The 18,073-nt window shown below is 43.5% G+C and overlaps 1 protein-coding gene across 2 annotated transcripts in view; it reads right to left on the reverse strand.

Moving 5' to 3' along the window:
• The window catches only part of METTL8 (methyltransferase 8, tRNA N3-cytidine), a 205,428-nt gene that overhangs the window by 153,958 nt on the left and 33,397 nt on the right, over positions 1-18,073 (reverse strand). The gene's annotated exons all lie outside the window — the stretch shown is intronic.

The following is an 18,073-nucleotide window of genomic DNA, read 5'->3' on the forward strand; positions in this document are numbered from 1 at the left end:
TCATGATCTTTACCAGCTGTTCTGTAACACTGCCACCTTTCTCACTTGGCATTTAGGCAGATCATGACCATAAGAATAATGGCCACCAGTAGCCCCACTTAAGTCAGATATCCAGTTCAGTTTTGCCTAAATTCTAGTAGTCTTTATTTGCAGTTTTACAGAGAGATTGTAAAACAAGTGACTATAGGTAACCTTTTACAAACTCTCTGTGACAAGGTAAACTAACACTGCACTGGGCTGGAAGCAGTCAGGCTGAAAGAACCCCACCCTCACAGCCCTGCTGGGCATGCTCCTACTGGAGGACCAGTATAAAGGCCTGTGGAGCAGCTCACTCAAGACTGGCCACTACAGGGAAAGGAACTGCTGCTAGAACTTGGGAGGAGGAAGCAGAGGAGAAGCAGACAGATGCTGTGGCAGAGTACAGCCAGCAGAGACTGTCTGGAGAAGCAACCAGCTAGGAGGATGCAGATGGGGAAAAGGCTGGCAATCCTGAATAAGATAGGAAGTAGCCCAGGGCAGGGAACTAGAACTCCTCGGAAGCTCAGTGTGTTTTGGGCAGATTCCCCGCTGAGCTAGTGGTGGGACATGCCCACCACTGACAGGGCTGGGGCTGGGAGCCGATGGAGAGGGAGGGCCTGCATCCTCCTACCCTGCCCCATTAGCCCCCAAAGGGGGCATAACACTTAAACTATTGACTTGGGCCAGTAGGCCCTTACTGTCCTGCAATAAGGTGCACTCGCTACTGACTTTGCCTTTGGGCCCTATTGCCCCACTGATGGGGGGGGGGGGGGAAGGAGCTGCTACTGACTCAGCCTTTGGGGCCCTATTGCCCTGCTGATGGGGGCTGCTATTAACTAGAACAGCTAAGCCAGACTGTGACCACTGTGGGGTGGAGGACACCAGTGGGGACTGGTAGGCTCAACACCCTGCTTCCAAGAGGGCCGGGTTTATCACTCCCTAAATCCCTTTCAAAGTCACAAAAGTATTTAAGAGCCTTAATCTCATTGAAAGTCTAAGGAATGAGGCTCAATAAAATCATCAAAGTGATTTTAAATTTTATCCCATATTCACACCTACATGAATAATAGGAAAGTGCTGTCAGACTTAAATTTACAGAGTATAACAAATTAGATTAGTGTGAAAAAAATCGTCTGGTCTCTTCCTGCCTGGGAAGCAGAAAATACAGTTTTCCTTGCAGAAATTCCTCCAGAGAGAAGTATGAGCTTTCATTTAGCACTTCTATGCACCCTGCGCACCTGTCTCAGTATCAATTTTCTACACACTTGCAGGGAGCAAGGTTTCTCTGTGGCCCACTAATCTGTCTCAATATGGACCTCACTCACATGCTCAACTGCCTCAGTATAGGGATATGCCAGTAAAAATAATGAAAACAGAAGTAATGTTTTTTCCCCAAAGATATATTCCTTCTCTTATAGGCATGGAACCTTTATTTCTACAGCTTGACGAAAAAGCAGGAAAACTTCAAACATGGTAGTTCTGTGAACTAATTAGGCCTACATCTCCAAAGACTCCACAAACTTCCTCTTATAGTAGCAGTGGTATTGTTGCCCTATTTGTTGAATCCAAACAGCCTAAGGATGTGGAAATGTATGTGTCAGATGTGAATAGAGCCTACAGAAGAATAAAGGTGAATATAGTAGAGACAGTCAAAACCTCAAGTAGAAATCCTTTTATTACTCTATCAGGGAAAAGAGTAGCAATTTTGTGGGTGGAATGATCTCTCACTTTCTGAGGAGGTCTGTACCAAAGTTTCCAAAGCTGAAAAATATTACCTTTCTAAAAGTGCTATTCAACTCAAATCATTTGCAGCAGCTAGGATTTCCTGTAGGAACACTCTCTTCCCTTTTCAAACTACTTAACAAGTGAGCAATAGCCAGATAAAAACTCTGGATATAATGCAGTCTTCTGAAGGAGGGTCACACTGTCTGACATGGAGGGTCAGAAAATGAAAATTTGCAACACAGAATTTACCTTTCTCAGTCCCCTTCATGTCAGACAGTCTTTGTAATGGAATGCAGAAGGTAGTACATTATACCTAGGAAAGGAACTTAAGGATTACTGGGGTCCCTTGTTCTGTAACACACTTCAATCAAATGTGTATCAGCAGGAGTGAAGATGTCTAGTTTTAGGAGTGGGCTAGCAGAGGCGTTGCTTGGCTGCTCATAAGGTGTGGGCACTGAAAACATTTTCTGTCCTGGCCAGCAAAATGGGTCATTCCTGTCTACAACATATTCCATTCACTCTCTCAGATACTATAGAGTGAGTGTTCTCGCTCCTGCTGATATAGTCCCTCAAAATCTACTGTCCCTGGGCCCCCAGAAGAGTCAATCTGGCCTGGGAGTAAGTGTGTGGCGCTGGAGCACGAGTGAGGTAAGTATCTTGGGGTTTTGCTGCTTCTGAGTTGGGGGCTACATCAGTGAGGTGATGGGTTTTGGTTTTCTTTTTGCTTTTCTCGTGGGTGTGTGGCCCCCAGAGGTGAAAGGAAGCGGGTGCACCCTGGTGCAGAGCTCTGGCAAGGGCTGTCTGAGCTGCAGCAAAAGCCAGAAGGGAACTATTTAAAGATCTGACAGGGACCTGGGTTGCAATAGGACAGTACCTGTAAGAAATTTTGAGTTACTTTTACTACTGGTGGCCCCAACTAATTTTTTTGTGGGTCAGTGCCTCCCCACTCAAAAAAGGTTCCCCAGCCTCAATGTAAGCTATCACTTTTGGTCTTTGCAATACAATCACATCTCTGATCTTTTTTTCTTCATATCTAATCTGTACAGCTATACAATATGGTAATTCTCCCTGTGTAGAACCACTATAGAACTCCTGCTATAGACTATGCATATGTAGAGCCTACCAATATATAGTCACAATCAAGTCCTGTCAGCGATACATAATCTATGCCAGGAGTGGGCAAATACTGGCCTACGGTCAAGATCCACCAGGATTAGCCCAACACCGTCATGTTTACCTGCGCCTCAGCAGGTACAGGGAATCACAGCTCCCATTGGCCGCAGACTGCCATTCCCAACCAATGGGAGCTGGGATGACTCATACCTGTGGAGGTGCAAATAAATATAAAGGCAGCGGCCCATCAGTAACCTTTGTGAACTACTGCCATTCTACTGCCCACCCCTGGTGTATGCATTCTGTGAAAGTTGAGGGGAAGTTCCCTACCAAACTAGCTGCATAGCTGCTGTAACTAGTACAACTGATGTAGTAAGTACTCAGCAACAGTCTCAGCTACTCTTGTCTCTATGGCTGTTTCCCCTCTGGTGGTTGCACAAAATGGTAGCTACACTGACCACATCCCTACCCTAAGTCTCACTGCCATAGCAAAGAGGGAGCCATTACAGAGGATCCTCGACCCCATGTAGTGGAATCATGCCTATTCCAATGAAAATAGGGACTTCTGTTTCTGCAAAAAGTGAGACAGAATTTACCTCTCCATGAGGTTGCAAGTGTGTATCTGACAGCAGCATTTGGTTTTGCTTTCCCTGTCTTCCCCTTCAGGAGTCCTCTTCCTCATAGACTCTTGTGATCACCTCTACACTGCAGACTTCTTGCGCAAGAACTGTTTTGCACAAGAGATGTGTTTTGCGCAAGAGCGTCCATGGCAGTGTGGACACTCTCTTGCGCAAGAAAGCTCTAATAGCCATTTTAGCCATAGGGCTTTCTTGCGCAAGAAAATCATGTTGCCTGTACACTGCCTTCTTGTGGAAGAGCTCTTGCATAAGAGGGCTTATTCCTCGTGGGGAGAGGAATAACTCTTCGGAAAAAGTACTGTTTTCTGACGCTCTACTTTAAATTTACTTGTGCAAGAATGTGCGTGCAGTGTAGATACCCGGCAAGTTTTTGCGCAACAGCAGCTGTTCTTGCACAAAAAGCCTGCAGTGTAGACATAGCCTGAGAGTTTCTAATCCTTGCTTTGGTGTTACAAACTCAAAAAGGGACACAAAATATACAAAATATTGCATTGGATCAGCTATACACATTAAGCAGAGATCTAAATTGAGCAGGCTGCAGTAACAACAATAACTCTTTCCCGAGTTAGGGTTAATTTACAACTCTGTAGGTAAGTGAATAGTTCAAATTCCTCCCTTCCCCCAATGTACATTACTTTGCATTTATCAACATTAAACTTAATCTGCCTTGTGTTGCCCATTCACCTAGGTTATGTTTCTCTGAAGTTTCTCAGTCTTCTCAGGTCCTACCTAACCTAATTAACTGCGTGTCATTACACATTCTTTTATTATCTCCATTTCCAGATCATTAATAAATATATTGCATAACATCAGAACCAGGGTTGGGGGAGGAGGTGAGAGCTGTGGGAGGGGCTGGTGGTTGGCCCCACCACCCCGGCTCTGTGGCTCAGCCCTGCCCACAGCCTCTCTCCTGGGTGAGAAAGGGGAGAATCAGCTCCAGCCAGAGCATGGGGGAGGGAGGCTAGAGCAATGCACCACTCCTGTCTTCCTTAGGTCGGTTGGAATTGGACCCATGGTGGGTGCATTCTAACCCTATGCACCCCCTTTCATACAGACCTGAGAACTAATAAAGTACCTCGAGGCACTCTGCTGTTAACCCTTTTCCATGGGCTTTTTCATCCAGCACATACATACATCTCTTTATCATAAGACAAACAGTCATACCCAGCCAGTCTTCTGAAGGATTCAGTGTGACAATTGTATTCCATGTTTGGGGAGTGATTTTGGTTTTGGTTTTTTTTTTTCCTACTTTCTTTGAGGAATCAGAGATGGCCATGGCTGGAGATATGATCCTGGATGAGGTGATGCACTGAGGGAGTACTGAGAATTCTCTCTCAGGTGCTTGGCTGACAGGTGTTGCTCATGTGCTCCAAGATGTGACTGGCTGCCATATTTGAGACCGGGCTTAGAATAGTTTTGTCTTCTGAGGCCTGTAATAAGTACTTTAATCTAATTCTAGTTGTTAGTCTCTGTCTGCTATACAGAAAGTTGTAGGAGATGATTAGTTTGTTCTGGTCTTAAACTCTGACTCTAAACTAGGTAACACCCACCCTGGCAGCATGCAACTGGTATTCTACCTCCTTAGTTAAAGTGTTTATGTGCTCCATGTAATCACTTAAGAACCTCTAATTATTTAGTTTAATAATCTATGAACAATTGCATTTAGAAGCCTACTCCCCTTCAGAGCTAAACTCCCACATAGTTCAAACACCCTGTGCTTACTTCATCTGTTTTCTTCAGTCTGTAGCCCCTCTTCACTGAGGAACACTGCACTGTAAACATATTTCTGCATCACAATATTCTTTATAATTTCCATAGGTATTGTAAGATTAGCTTTCAAGCTATTGTTTGTGGCTTACTGTAGATGATTAAACACCACACAGGTCTGCATTATAAGCAAAAATATTTTCCTCTATTTTATCATTCAGAGCATGTAATCCAAAACCGAAAAACACAAAAAAGACCATATGCATGACAACAAATTGCAGAAATTACTATAATGATGCTCAGTTCTATAGTGACTCTTTTCTCTTCAAGGAAGAACCCTGCATGCAAGCCAAAGCTCCATCTGGCAAATTCTAATGGCGATCTTTCTTATTTATGCATACGTTACACAATGCAACATGGTTGGCTTTAAATAAAAACACTGTGCCACTTCCATTATGTACTGGCAACTGGTACAAATGGAGCTATGCTAAAATACAGTTTCTTTGCTAATCTCAGACCCTGGCTCCAAGCCCACAGCTATCCTGACTTTTATTAGTTGCAGCAGAATCTAAAATAGAGGCTGAATAAAATAATTGAACAGGAATATAGTTCCAGATAATATTGCCTGTGTGCCTCACTCTCTCATTCCCTTTTTGCCTCTCCCTAGGGGGAAAGCAGTTATTCTTCTTCATGCTAAATCCAGTTGCACCCCACAGCAATCATGTAAATCTTTGCATCTGTCACACAGCAGAATGAAAAGTCAATTCAGCAGGAATCTTTCACATGAGAACAACAGGAAGCCATGGGGAGAGGGAGGAGAAATATCCTCTCAAACTGTTCCACTTTTCTCCTAAGAGTCAGTTTAGTCGTTAAAAACTTCCAAATATTCTACTGATTTAAAAAAATACTAAGGTAATGCACATTAAAAGAATAACAGCTCATGGTTCAGAAAACTTTCCATCCTTTTATTTCAAATTACCTCTGCATAAACAAATCTGTAAAGGGAACAAATTGAAGTCTCTGACTTCCATTGTATTTTGCATATAGGCTATACAATCTATCTTTATCAAAATGGTTATGACCTCAAATTATTGATCAAATGACTAAAAATTATGAGGATTAGGTTTGAGAGACATATTCTATATCTTTTACACCAAGATGGAATCTATAGCCAGAAAAATATTTTGAATGCACAATTCAACAGATTAATCCAGATAATCAAAAGCCCTGTTCTTTAAAAAGTATTACATGTTCAAACAATTTGTCTAGTGATTCAGTTTTAAGTAGTTTTCTAACATTCAGAGATATGGAAAGAGAATGATACTGGTATAAGTAAGTGTGGCGGGGTAGCCCCGCCCCTCCCTAGAACCCCGGTGTCTCCGCAGGGACAGGGAAGCGGGGCCGGCAACTTGCCAGGGCGGAAAACCGCGCGGAGCCCCCGGCGGGGAGCAGGGGTGCCTCAGCGAGGCCACAACGTGGGGGAGCACACCAGCGGGAGCGGAAGGTCAGCCGGGATGGTGTCAGCCGTGACGTCACCGGCACGACGCCCAGGGGCGCCGCCGGGTGATGACGCTGGGGGAAGCGTAATCCTCCCACGTCCGGCAGGAAATTTAAAAGGGAACTACGGACCAGAGGAGAGGGGAGAGCCCCGCAGAGGAGGAGCGTCACAGCCAGGACCTCACGGACCCGACTATTGGAGACCCTGGGTGAGTCTTAACCCGGGGCCCCCAGGCTAGCGGCAGCTCACTGCTGGGGAAGAAGTGACCCAGGGCAGGGGCGTGGACCCCGAGAGCGGGGTAGTTTAGGGGTTTTCAACCCCCTCCGCTAGGCAGGAACGCGGGTCCTGACTTTAGGGTCCTGGGTCGGGGTCCGGAGCGAGGGTGGGCCCGGACCCCCTTCCCCAGCGAGCAGGGGGCAACCGGGCGCATCTTGCGAATTGTCAAAGCGCCTAATTCAATAAACTAACCCAATACGCAAAAGAGGGTGTTACTTGGTGGTTGGGGGGGCGCAGACTCAGGTAGTCCCCTACAGTAAGATATATATAATCTCAACAACATTATGGTAAATCTGTAAGAGCTGCAGTGGTTTCTGGTGTCATCTAAATACTGCTTTATTCCTTGTTCTTCTCTCATTTATTTTCCATATCTGATGGACTGCACATAATATCTTTAATCAGAAACATTTTTTAATTACAATCATATTCAAAATGTCTCTATCCTACTGTAAGTTTATTTTTATTTTTTGGGAAATTCTGTTAGGTGAACTAGGCCTTTAAGATGGCTGGAGCTTAAAGTTTTCTGTGCCAGGTGTCTGTCTCCTCAGGTTGGAGGCAATGAGTCACATGGCAGGAGAGAACATGACTAAGAAACAGGCCTGCTGGCAGTGATAAAGCTAATCTACAGTGAGTCAAAAGAGAAACTTTATTTAGGGAGTGATAGAAATGTAGCTGTGTTAGTCTGATGTAGCTGAAACAAAATACAGGACTATGTAGCACTTTAAAGACTAACAAGATGGTTTATTAGATGATGAGCTTTCGTGGGCCAGACTATTTGATCTGAGGAAATGGGTCTGGCCCACGAAAGCTCATCATCTAATAAACCATCTTGTTAGTCTTTAAAGTGCTACATAGTCCTGTATTTTTGTTTTATTTAGGGAGAGCAGAGTTGGAAACAGGTGGTGTTTTAGATTAGGAGAATAGCAGGAAAAACTAGGGAAGAGCTGTAAGCTAATATTTGCATGCTTATCTGAGCACACCAAGTCCTTCTTTCACAAGATTGGGTGATCTTCCCTCTACTAACAGACTTCCTTATGCGGTTGGTTTTCTATTTAGGATAGGAGTGGGAAATAAAACAATGGCAGCTTGCTAGGATTAGTCCCTGATAGGCCACCACCTGCACCTCCACAGGTATTGGACAATCACAGCTCTCATTGGCTAGGGATCTCTGATAGGCCCACCAGGGACTAACCCTGAGAACTGAATTCGACCCATGGGCCAGAATTTGCCCACCCTGATCTAGGGGAAGTCTAATGATCTGCTATCTCTTTGTCAACTTGTGTAGACTCATGGCGCAGACTTGTTCCCTACAGTAGTATGTTTAGAAGTTATCTTTTGTTTTCCCAGAGCAAGAGTTTGGGAATTCTTACTGTTGGAATTGGGAATACTTGGGACTTTTCCCCACTCTCTCAAACTCTCCTCACTTTCCTTTGTCTGGTCTCCAAGGGAAGAACTGGGCAATCCTCACATCTCTCTCCTCCTCCTTCCTGTCCTCTCCTCCCCTCCCCCCTTGAGTGATTAGATTTCGAAAGTGGAAAAAAAACAGGACACCTGTCTCAGGAAGACACAATCATAGATTCTAAGTCTGAGGGTATGTCTACACTACAGAGTTTTTTGGGGAAAACAGCCATCTTTCTGAAAAAACTTCAATTACGTCCACACTACAATCACATTCTTTCAAAAGAACGGAGGGTTTTTTTCCAACATTGGTAAACCTCTTTCTACACGGAAGAAGCCTTCCTTGTGTGTGGACGGGGAAGAGGGAGTTCTTTCTCAAGAACAGGAATAAGCACAGGTGCTCTGGTGGCCATTCCGCCCATGGTAAAAACAGCTTACATGCAAGATAATGTCCATTCAGTCTGGATGCTATCTTTCATAAAAGCAGATCGGTTTTTGATGTGCTTTGGAGGTGTGGACACTCCCTTTCGGAAGAAGTTTTTTTGGAAGATCTCTTCAGGAAAATTTTCTTCCAAAAGAAGCCTGCAGTCTAGACATAGCCTGAGAAGTACCATTATGATTCCTAGTCTGATCCTGCATAATACAGGCCATAGAATTTCACCTACTAATTCCTGCATCAAACTTATAACATCTTTTAGAAAGACATCACTCTGGATTTTAAAACTTCAAGTATAATATTCCCATCTGTATTATTCCTATAGTCAATTACCCTCACTGTCAAATTTTCATTTAATTTCTATTCTGAATTTGTCTAGCTTCAGCTTTCAGTAATTGGATCTTATACTTTTGTCCAACTTAAAGAACCCTCTTTTATCAGTTCTTCTCACTCATGTAGGTAATTACAGACCATGAGAAAGTTCCCCTTTAATCTTCTCTGTAACAAATATATTACATAGGGCAAATGAGTATCAAAAAGGTATGCCCAAGACCAGCATTTATGGGGGGCTAAGGAGATAGTAGCCCCCCCCAAATTTGGAATCCCTGGATTTCATACTTAAGGTCTTCTTAAAGCCCAAGCCCATTCCAGAGGCAGTTCTTAAATGCAACAGAATTTGAACTGCTTGCAGCTTTGCCTTTGAGGCAGGGAATTTGTTATAAAAAGGGGGAGGTGATTAAGAATTACAAAAGGCTGGGCATTCAAGTAATTGAAGGATTGTTAGATCATCATGAAAACGTTGTCCGGTATTATACTTAAAAGGTGTGTTGGGGCGGGGGGAGTAAGAATGAGTGTTGTGCTACTGGGATTTGCATTTGGATCACTACTGTGAAACTTATATGTTCTTGAAAAAGGGGTGAACAGTGACTAATCCAAAGCTGACTGCAAAAAGTTACATGGGGATCTCACAAAAATGAGTGATAGGTCAACACAAGGGCGGATGGAATTCAGTGTTAAGTGCACATGGCAAAAATATTATCTTAATATGATGTGGAGTACCAATCCCGCGCTGGCCAGAGGGGTGGTGGACAGGCTTATTGAGTGGAAAAGGCCCCTCTCCCACAGCCCTGTTGGGCATGCTCCAGAGAATCAGGTCAGTTAGGGCTAGCCACCAGGGAGGAGGGAGCTCCTGCACAAACCCAGGAGCAGCACCCGGAGGAGCCGCAACCTGAGGAGCAGCAGCCTGAGCCCAAGAAAAACCCTTTGCAGCCAGACAGGGGTAGGAAGTAGCCCAACAGCAGAGAGCCTCTTAGCAACCTGGTGAGCTTGGCGTGTTTCGGAGGGATTCCCCGATGAGCTGATGGTTGGGGGAATGCCCATGACCAACAGGGCCCTGGACTGGGGCCCAGTGGAGAGAGTGGGCCTGAGCCTCCTTACCCCCCCCCCCCACACCTGTGACCCCAAGGAAGGGGGAGGACAAACTATTATATGGACTAGGCTGCTAGGCCTGACCCTGAATGGCTAGGCTGAGGAGCTCAACTGCCCTGAGAGAGGGAGTTATTGTCTGGGCCACAGGACTAGACTGCCCCAGAGGCTGGGGCTGGATGATGGACTAAGCCCCTGGGGACTACTGGTGAGGGGACAGTTTACGGGGTGTCACCCATCGGAAGAGGCATGGGGCTGGAGGCCCCGCCACACCTAACTATGTATACAAAAATGATGGGCTCTAAAATAGCTGTTCCACTCAAGAAAGATCTTGGAATCATTGCAGATAGTTCCCTGAAAACATCTGTTCAATGTGCAATGACAATCTAAAAACTAAAAAGCTAATAGAATATTGGGAATCGTTAGCAAGATAAGACAAAATACCATATTGCCACTATGTAAAGTCATTGAATACCCACATCTGGAATACTGTTTGCAGAACTGATCTAGAAAAAGATATATTGGATTTGGAAAGGATACAGAAAGGGAAACAGAGATGATTAGGGGTAAGTAACAGCTTCCATATGAGGAGAGATTAACAAGACTGGGACTTTTCAGCTTGGAAAAGAAATGACTAAAGGGTGGGGGGGATATTTTAGAGGTCTAGGAAATCATGAATGGTGTGGAAAAATAGAATAAGGACATTCCTTCACTAACATAACACAAGAAACTGACCTAATTAAATAGACATCAGATTTAAAACAAACAAAATAAATTGTTTTTTCATAGTCAACTTGTGGAACTCTTTGACAGGAGATGGTGGAAAGGCCCAAACCATAATAAGGTTCCAATAAGAACAAAAGTTTTAAGGAGACTAGGTCCATCAATGGCTACTAGCCAGGATGGGCAAGAATGGTGTCCCTAGCTTCTCTTTGCCAGAAGCTGGGAATGCACAAGAGAAGTAGATCATTTGATGAATGTCTCTTCTGTTCATGCCTTCTGAAGCACCTGGCATTGACCATTGCTGGAAGACAGGATACTGGGCTTGATGAACCACTGGTCTGACCCAGTATGGCCATTCTGATGTTCTTATATAAAGCTGAAATGTATCTGCCCCCTTGCAGTGACCCACTAGACCCCACTCCCCTTCCAAACCTAAGATAGAGCTCAGGAGTTCTGATGGAGGTCTGTCTCTCTTCACAGAGTTAGTAACAAAGTAAGAATATACATTACAATTTTAAGGCTAACCAGAGCCCCTTAAGTGACTAGCCACAAGATGTCAGAATATGTTAGTGTTAGAGCTGAGTGGGTCTAATGTTTGTTTATTTTTTCTTTTATATAGGAATTGGATACAGTGCTCCTGTCAGTTACCAGCTAAGTTGTCTGCCAAAAACATAGTTTTCCAATACCTTAGTAGACCCTGCGTAGAGATGATATGTGTGCGGGGGAAGGTGGATTGGATTGGTTCCCCTTCCCCCCACATTTGGTGCTTGGCTTGTACTGAGCATGCTCAATAACACTGATGAAGCCTCAGTCCACCTGCTCCATGCTCTCCCCAATCTCTCAGGCCAAACTCTCAGCTCTGATTGGCTAGCTGTTTCCAGTCCATAGGAGCTAAGAGATTGGCTGAGGTCAGTTCTTATTAGCCAGTTGTTTCTGGCCAATAGGAGCTGAGGACTGGGCTGGGGGCAGGGAGATCTCATGAAGCCTCCCCCTCCCTGCAGAACAGAGAACCACAGGGACTGTGTTTTAAACCACAGCAATTGCATGTGCCTGAGGGTCCCCGCAGGGTGGTCTGCGGGCCAGATCCGCTGGCTTGGTGTGCCAGATCCAGCCCCCGGGCTGTATTTTGCCCAGCCCTGTTTTAGATCCACTCTGTAATGGATGAGACAGAGTGGCTATATCATAACGAAAAGAGCATTGTCATCAGTTTCCTACCTCCCCCAGCACAGCAATACATACTGATGAGATGTACTAAAGCAAACACACCCACACACTTCTATCCAGGAGTCTGGCTGATGAAACAAACACCTGTGCTATTATTTTGTACTGCTATTAAAAAAAAAAACCCCACACAGGCTCAGGGTACATCTACACTACAGCGTTATTTCAAAATATCTTATTTTGAAATAACGCATCTACACACAAAATGCATTTTGAAATAGCGTGTCCACACTGATTGGATGCTGAATCGCATTTAAGACTCGAAATAGCGGTTGGCTTGTGTAGACACTAGTAAATTATTTCGAAATAACAGCTATTATTTCGAAATAACTTTGCTGTGTAGACATACCCTCAGTGAAAAGGGAACAGTTGGCAAACAGAACTCTGTGTGTAATGCGCACGCACTACAGATGTAAAATCCTATTTAATTGGCTAGTCAGTTAAACATATTGTTTAACTGGTTAACCGATAAAGGGGGTTGAGTGGGGGAGGTTGGAGCAGCCTCTGTCCACAGCAGGCCCCCTACAGGGCTGGAGCAGCCTCCTACTCACAGCAGGCAGGGAGCTACTCCAGCCCCACTGGTTAATCTTAACTGGTAAGATCACATCCCTAGAGCACACACACACCCTCAGAAGGAACCCTCTATCAATATGTTGAAACATTTTCTCAACAGTGAGATTCAAAACAATTCCAAAGTCTTAATTATATGTGCAACATAATCCTTATTTGCGACTTCTTCTCAGCATTCCAGATTGCCAATTCAATTAATGAATGCAGATGAACAATTCCCTGGCAGATTACATTTGCAAAATGAACAGCTTGTTTCTAGAACCCTGTAAACAAAATACAAACTGATATATATTGTTGGGGTATTCTTTATAGAATATTAGCATGTGGTTTCAACCATGGCATTGGTGTGAGAAATGTAAGGCAAAGCTGAGTGTATTACGGTACATGCTGCCTCCCTTCTTCCCCCTCTGAGCCTCGTCTTTCAGATCACATACCCTGTAGCTCCTGTCAACATTCGAGAAATTGATTATTTAACCACAGAGTGTGGTCATCCCGCATCAGTTTAATGACACCTTTTTTGCTTTGCATCACTTGTGTATTCTGCCTCTGAAGTCAGATCATCTTTTGGGGTTTTTGTTCCCAATTACACACCAGTTCCAGGCTACTAAGATCTATCTAAGGCCAGGTCTACATGAGGGGCAATGTTGAACTTAGATGCGCAACTCCATCTGTGTGAATAGAATAGCTAGAGTCAATGTTAGGGATGTTGGATAGCGGTCCGTGGGATGCCAGAGCAGCCTCTGTCCATGAGGAGCTTGGATCCCCCACAGAGAGGGGCTACAGACCAGCCTCTGTCCACAGCAAGCCTCCCCTGCACTCCACACTGCTGCTGCTGCCTCTGTGTAGGCTGCAGGCCGGTAGCAGCACAGAGCTGGTGCTGGCTTCTGCCTGCCCCCCGCATCTGTAGGAGGCAGCAAGGGGGAAGCAGGTGGGTCCGCAACGCTGGCATGCACGGGGAGCCTGTTTGAAATCTGGCTCCCCATGCGTATCAACTTCCACCTGCCCCCTCATCCTCCACACACTGCTGACTTTCTATCAGCAGCAGTGCGGGGACAGAGGCAGGTGGATCCGGTGTTCGTGGGGAGTTGGCTTTTAAGCCAGCTCCTCACGGACACTGGCTCCCATTCCCCGCCTTGCTGCCTCTGATATGGGAGAGGGGGAGAGTGCAAGTAGTCAACAAGATTAACCAATAAGTCTAGGCTTATCAGTTAATTGTGTAATCATCTACACATTGACATCCCTAGTCAACGTGCCTTAATTCGAGTTCCCGCAGCGTCTCCACAGCAGGGAATCAACTGGAGAAACTCTCTCCCAGGAGATCCATCCCCACAAAGCCAGTTTCCCAGTAAGTGTAGACAAGGCCTTATTCTCATCTTCTTCCTTCTGGCTCTCTTCTTCACCCAGACAATGAGTCCTGGCATTATCTACTGCTAGGTCAGATGGCTGGATTCTTACTGAGGATTCCATCCAAGTCCAGGTAGAATGGACATATAGTAACAGGCAATGCATACATACTATTGTGACCTTTGGTAGTTGGTTGTTTTCACATGTTTCACGTACTTTCCTCTTTGCAAACATTGTGCTTCGGAGTGGGCAAACAGCTGCTAAGTCAAACACTGATGCGTATCAGTGTCAGTTTTTCCTCTAATTTTTCCCACCTCTGAGCAGAATGAATTTTGTTACATACACTAATATGGAGCTGATGTGTGATGTGGTGCTGGGAATAAGGGGCTTAGGGCTGGAACAGAGGGTTGAAATGTGGGCTGTGGTTGGGGGGTATGGGGCTGTGGGGTGAGGCCAGGGATGAAGTGCTCAGGATTGGCTCTTTGTAACAGCCATTAACATATTTGAAGACTTATCAGGTTCCCCATTAATCTTCTTTTCTCAAAATTAATGTGCCTGTTTTTTAAACTTTTCTTCACACATCTCTTCTCATTTTTGTTGCTTTCTTTTCCATGTGTCCACATCTTTCTTAACATATAGTGCCCACAACTGGAGATAGTACTCTAGCTATAAGGCCTCACTAGTTACAAGTAGCGTGGGAAAATGACCTCCAATGTATTATATACGACACACACAACTGCATCACACTCTTGACTTGTATTCAAGTTGTGATCCATTAACTCCCAGAAATGTTTCAATAGTACTGCTACCTAACTAGTTGTTCCCCATTTTGTAGCGGTGAATTTGATTTTTCCTTCCTCTGTGAAGTACTTTGCACCTATTTTTATTGAATATCATTATCTTGATCTCAGACCAATTTTCTAATTTGTCAAGGTTGGTTTGAATTCTAATCTTGTCCTCTGAAGTGCTTTCAATGTCTCCCAACTAGGTGCCATCTGCATATTTTATAAGCTCTCTTTCTCTCTACTCCATTATCCAAATCATTAATGAAAATATTGAATAGTATTGGAACCAGAACAGACCACAGTAAAACCACACTAGATACTTCCTCCCAGACTGACAGCTAACCATTCATAACGTCTCTCTTTCAACTAGTTATGCATCCATCTTATGCTTGGGAAGTGTCACAGACCGTGCTAAAGGATGTTAAAAAATACACTTATATATTCTGGGCCCTTCAGTGGCTACATTGGACATCAGGCTTACTGATGTAGATGAACAGAACCACAGTTATATCAACTTTATTGTGCAGCAGTGGAACATGGATGCAGAGGAAGAATGAAGGGCATCAGACATTCTCAAGTCTCATCATCTTCATGAGCTGTTCCTTGTAAGCAGCAGCGCAAGATCACTAATGATATTTATGGTCAAACCTACAAACCATCTCCATCAGCAGTGCTGAGGTTGTGGCAGTTTTCTTAATACTGATATATTAGGAGGGCAGACCAAGAAATGGTGCCACATGGTTGGCAATTATATGGGTGCTAAAATCTTTGGTGGCATGATGAGATCAGCTATGATGGACACTCACTGAATATCCAGGCAGATCATCTTAAGGATCTAAATAGAGACTGACCTGGGGAGCACTCAATCTGCAAGAAAGTTACATCCCTTGAGCATTTGCCATGATGATGGTCACGAGGAGATAAATACCAGTTCTCAGAAACTCTACCTACAAAAACTTTTATGTCAGAATATTGAGCGGCAACATGCTCAACCAATGAAAAAAACCAAAGTGAACAGAAGGTTTTCACTGAGTTGAACATAACTTAATAGTAGGATATTCACACAGCAATATACTTAAAAGGGATGATCCTGATAATTTGAGGGACATTGGTACCTAGTAACTACTTACATGGCCAATACAAAATTTGGCTTAATACACTCTGAAATTAATCTTTCATGTTGCAGTTCAATATAGCTGTTTCTTTTTGGATTCTTCTGTACTTAAAGCTTTTCTAATTATGTAATATAAAAATATAAAAGACCAAATTCTGAGCCTAAGTATCTGAAATCAAATGGAGTTACTCCAAACTTACACTTGTGTAACTGAGGGCAAAATTTTCTCCTCTAGCTTCTTGACTGTGGGGAAATGCGTTGCTCTTTTTTCCGCTTACCCATCATATTATGCTCCTAGTTTTTGCTGAAGCAGTATAATTAGCTTTTCTCTACACATCAACAAAAATATTTCCATTGGCCCACATCACTCCTTTTGGACCTAGAAGACTTCCAGCATTTTGGTAATTTAGCGATGTTGCAATAATAACATTTTTGAAAGTCAAAATAGGACTGTTTTGTATTGAGTGAAATGTTTGCATTCCTGAGGTTTTTCTCTGGAATGGATTCAGCTCCCACATGTACTTTGGAGCCTGCAAAGTCATTAGATACAAGAATAAGTTTTTCCACATTTTTTCCTCTTTAAATGATATAAACATTTGAAAAGCAATAAAATGATTTCTCTTAGCATTTATCCTCTTGTAGTATTAATATTTTGCATTGCTAGTTTGATTATTGCTTAAGCATGGTAATGTTTAAACAGACAACTAAGAATTAATTTTAGGTCTCTATTTTAAAGAATTTTAATTTTTATGCCTACAATCAGCACCAAGTCAAGCATGGAACTATTTCCATCTAGACTAAGTTTGGACATATTTTAGAGTGAAAGATTCCCATTCCTCTCCTTCCCCTCACCAAAAAAGAATCCTGCTCTTCTTAGGCCTAAACAAAACTACAATATTTCCTTCAACCTATATTTGAGGAGTGGTGAGATAACTGTCTGTGCTCTTTGCTGTAGCTGCTAGCTATTTTGGAGAAAAAGAGCATAACACGCTCTGTAGGCTGCTTTTGAAAATCGGCTTCTGATTTTGTGGACTCGTTTAACTGCAGGTGCAAATGCTGGTATCATGGCTAGTGTACTCAGAAATCAGACAGTCAGATAATATCATTCAGTATTTCTATTGTGGGAGCACCTGGAGGTAATGAGACTAGGATCTTAATGTACTAAGTACCAGATACACATACATTGAATAGACAATCAGACTCCTGCCGCAAGGAGTCTCCAATCTAAGATCTCTAAATGCTAGCATCTATTCCTATAGCTTGTTGAAAGTGCAAAATTGGTGGATGCACTTAAGCTACTTTAAAAATGTGGCTGTAGGAACTGAATGTGTTAAATTAGCTTTTATCTTAGCTGGATGTGTTATAACATCTTTTCTTAGTCTATTAAATATAAAAGCTGGATGTTTCAAACATCACCTCCAATTACATAAGGAGCACAATGTCTACCTAGTTACCTTCCTTTAATATTTAAAATGTTCTACTTCCTTTCTAGGAGGCAGCAGGAGAAGCTGTATTTCTATTATATGATCCTGCTGATTGGTAGCTATTATATAAATTGTCCAGAAATGTCATTCCTATGGAGATTGAATGTATTTCTAGAACATAAGCCCCTGATTACGGAACGATATATAAATTATAAAAACCTTTGTCCACTGAAGTCTGTGGTATTTTGCCACCAACTAAGATAGAACCAGGATTTTGGCCATTAGTCTTTTAACATTTCCAAATAAAAGGCACACAGGGAAGGAGGAGCTGTGTTCAGAGTCCAGTACTCCATTACTGAATACACCTTCATATTGTCCATTGCAGTGGATCCAGCAAGGGTTCTTATGCCAATTAACAGTGATGCTCTATTTAGTTCATGTTCTCTCTTTTCACCCAATATATGGCCAGTATTCCCCTGGGACCCAAATCAGATACAGGCTACCCCCGACTTGCAATGCAATCGGTTTCTGGGATAGTGTCGCAAGTCAGGGGCATTGTAACTCGAGACCGCATTTACAACAGGTGTTGTACACTGTCGTAAATGTGGAGCCAAGGACATAAGTCGGGGGATTTTGGCCCCTTCCACGCTTACAGAAA

Source organism: Pelodiscus sinensis, chromosome 7 (assembly GCF_049634645.1).
Source record: "Pelodiscus sinensis isolate JC-2024 chromosome 7, ASM4963464v1, whole genome shotgun sequence".
Classification (NCBI taxonomy): Eukaryota; Metazoa; Chordata; order Testudines; family Trionychidae; genus Pelodiscus; species Pelodiscus sinensis.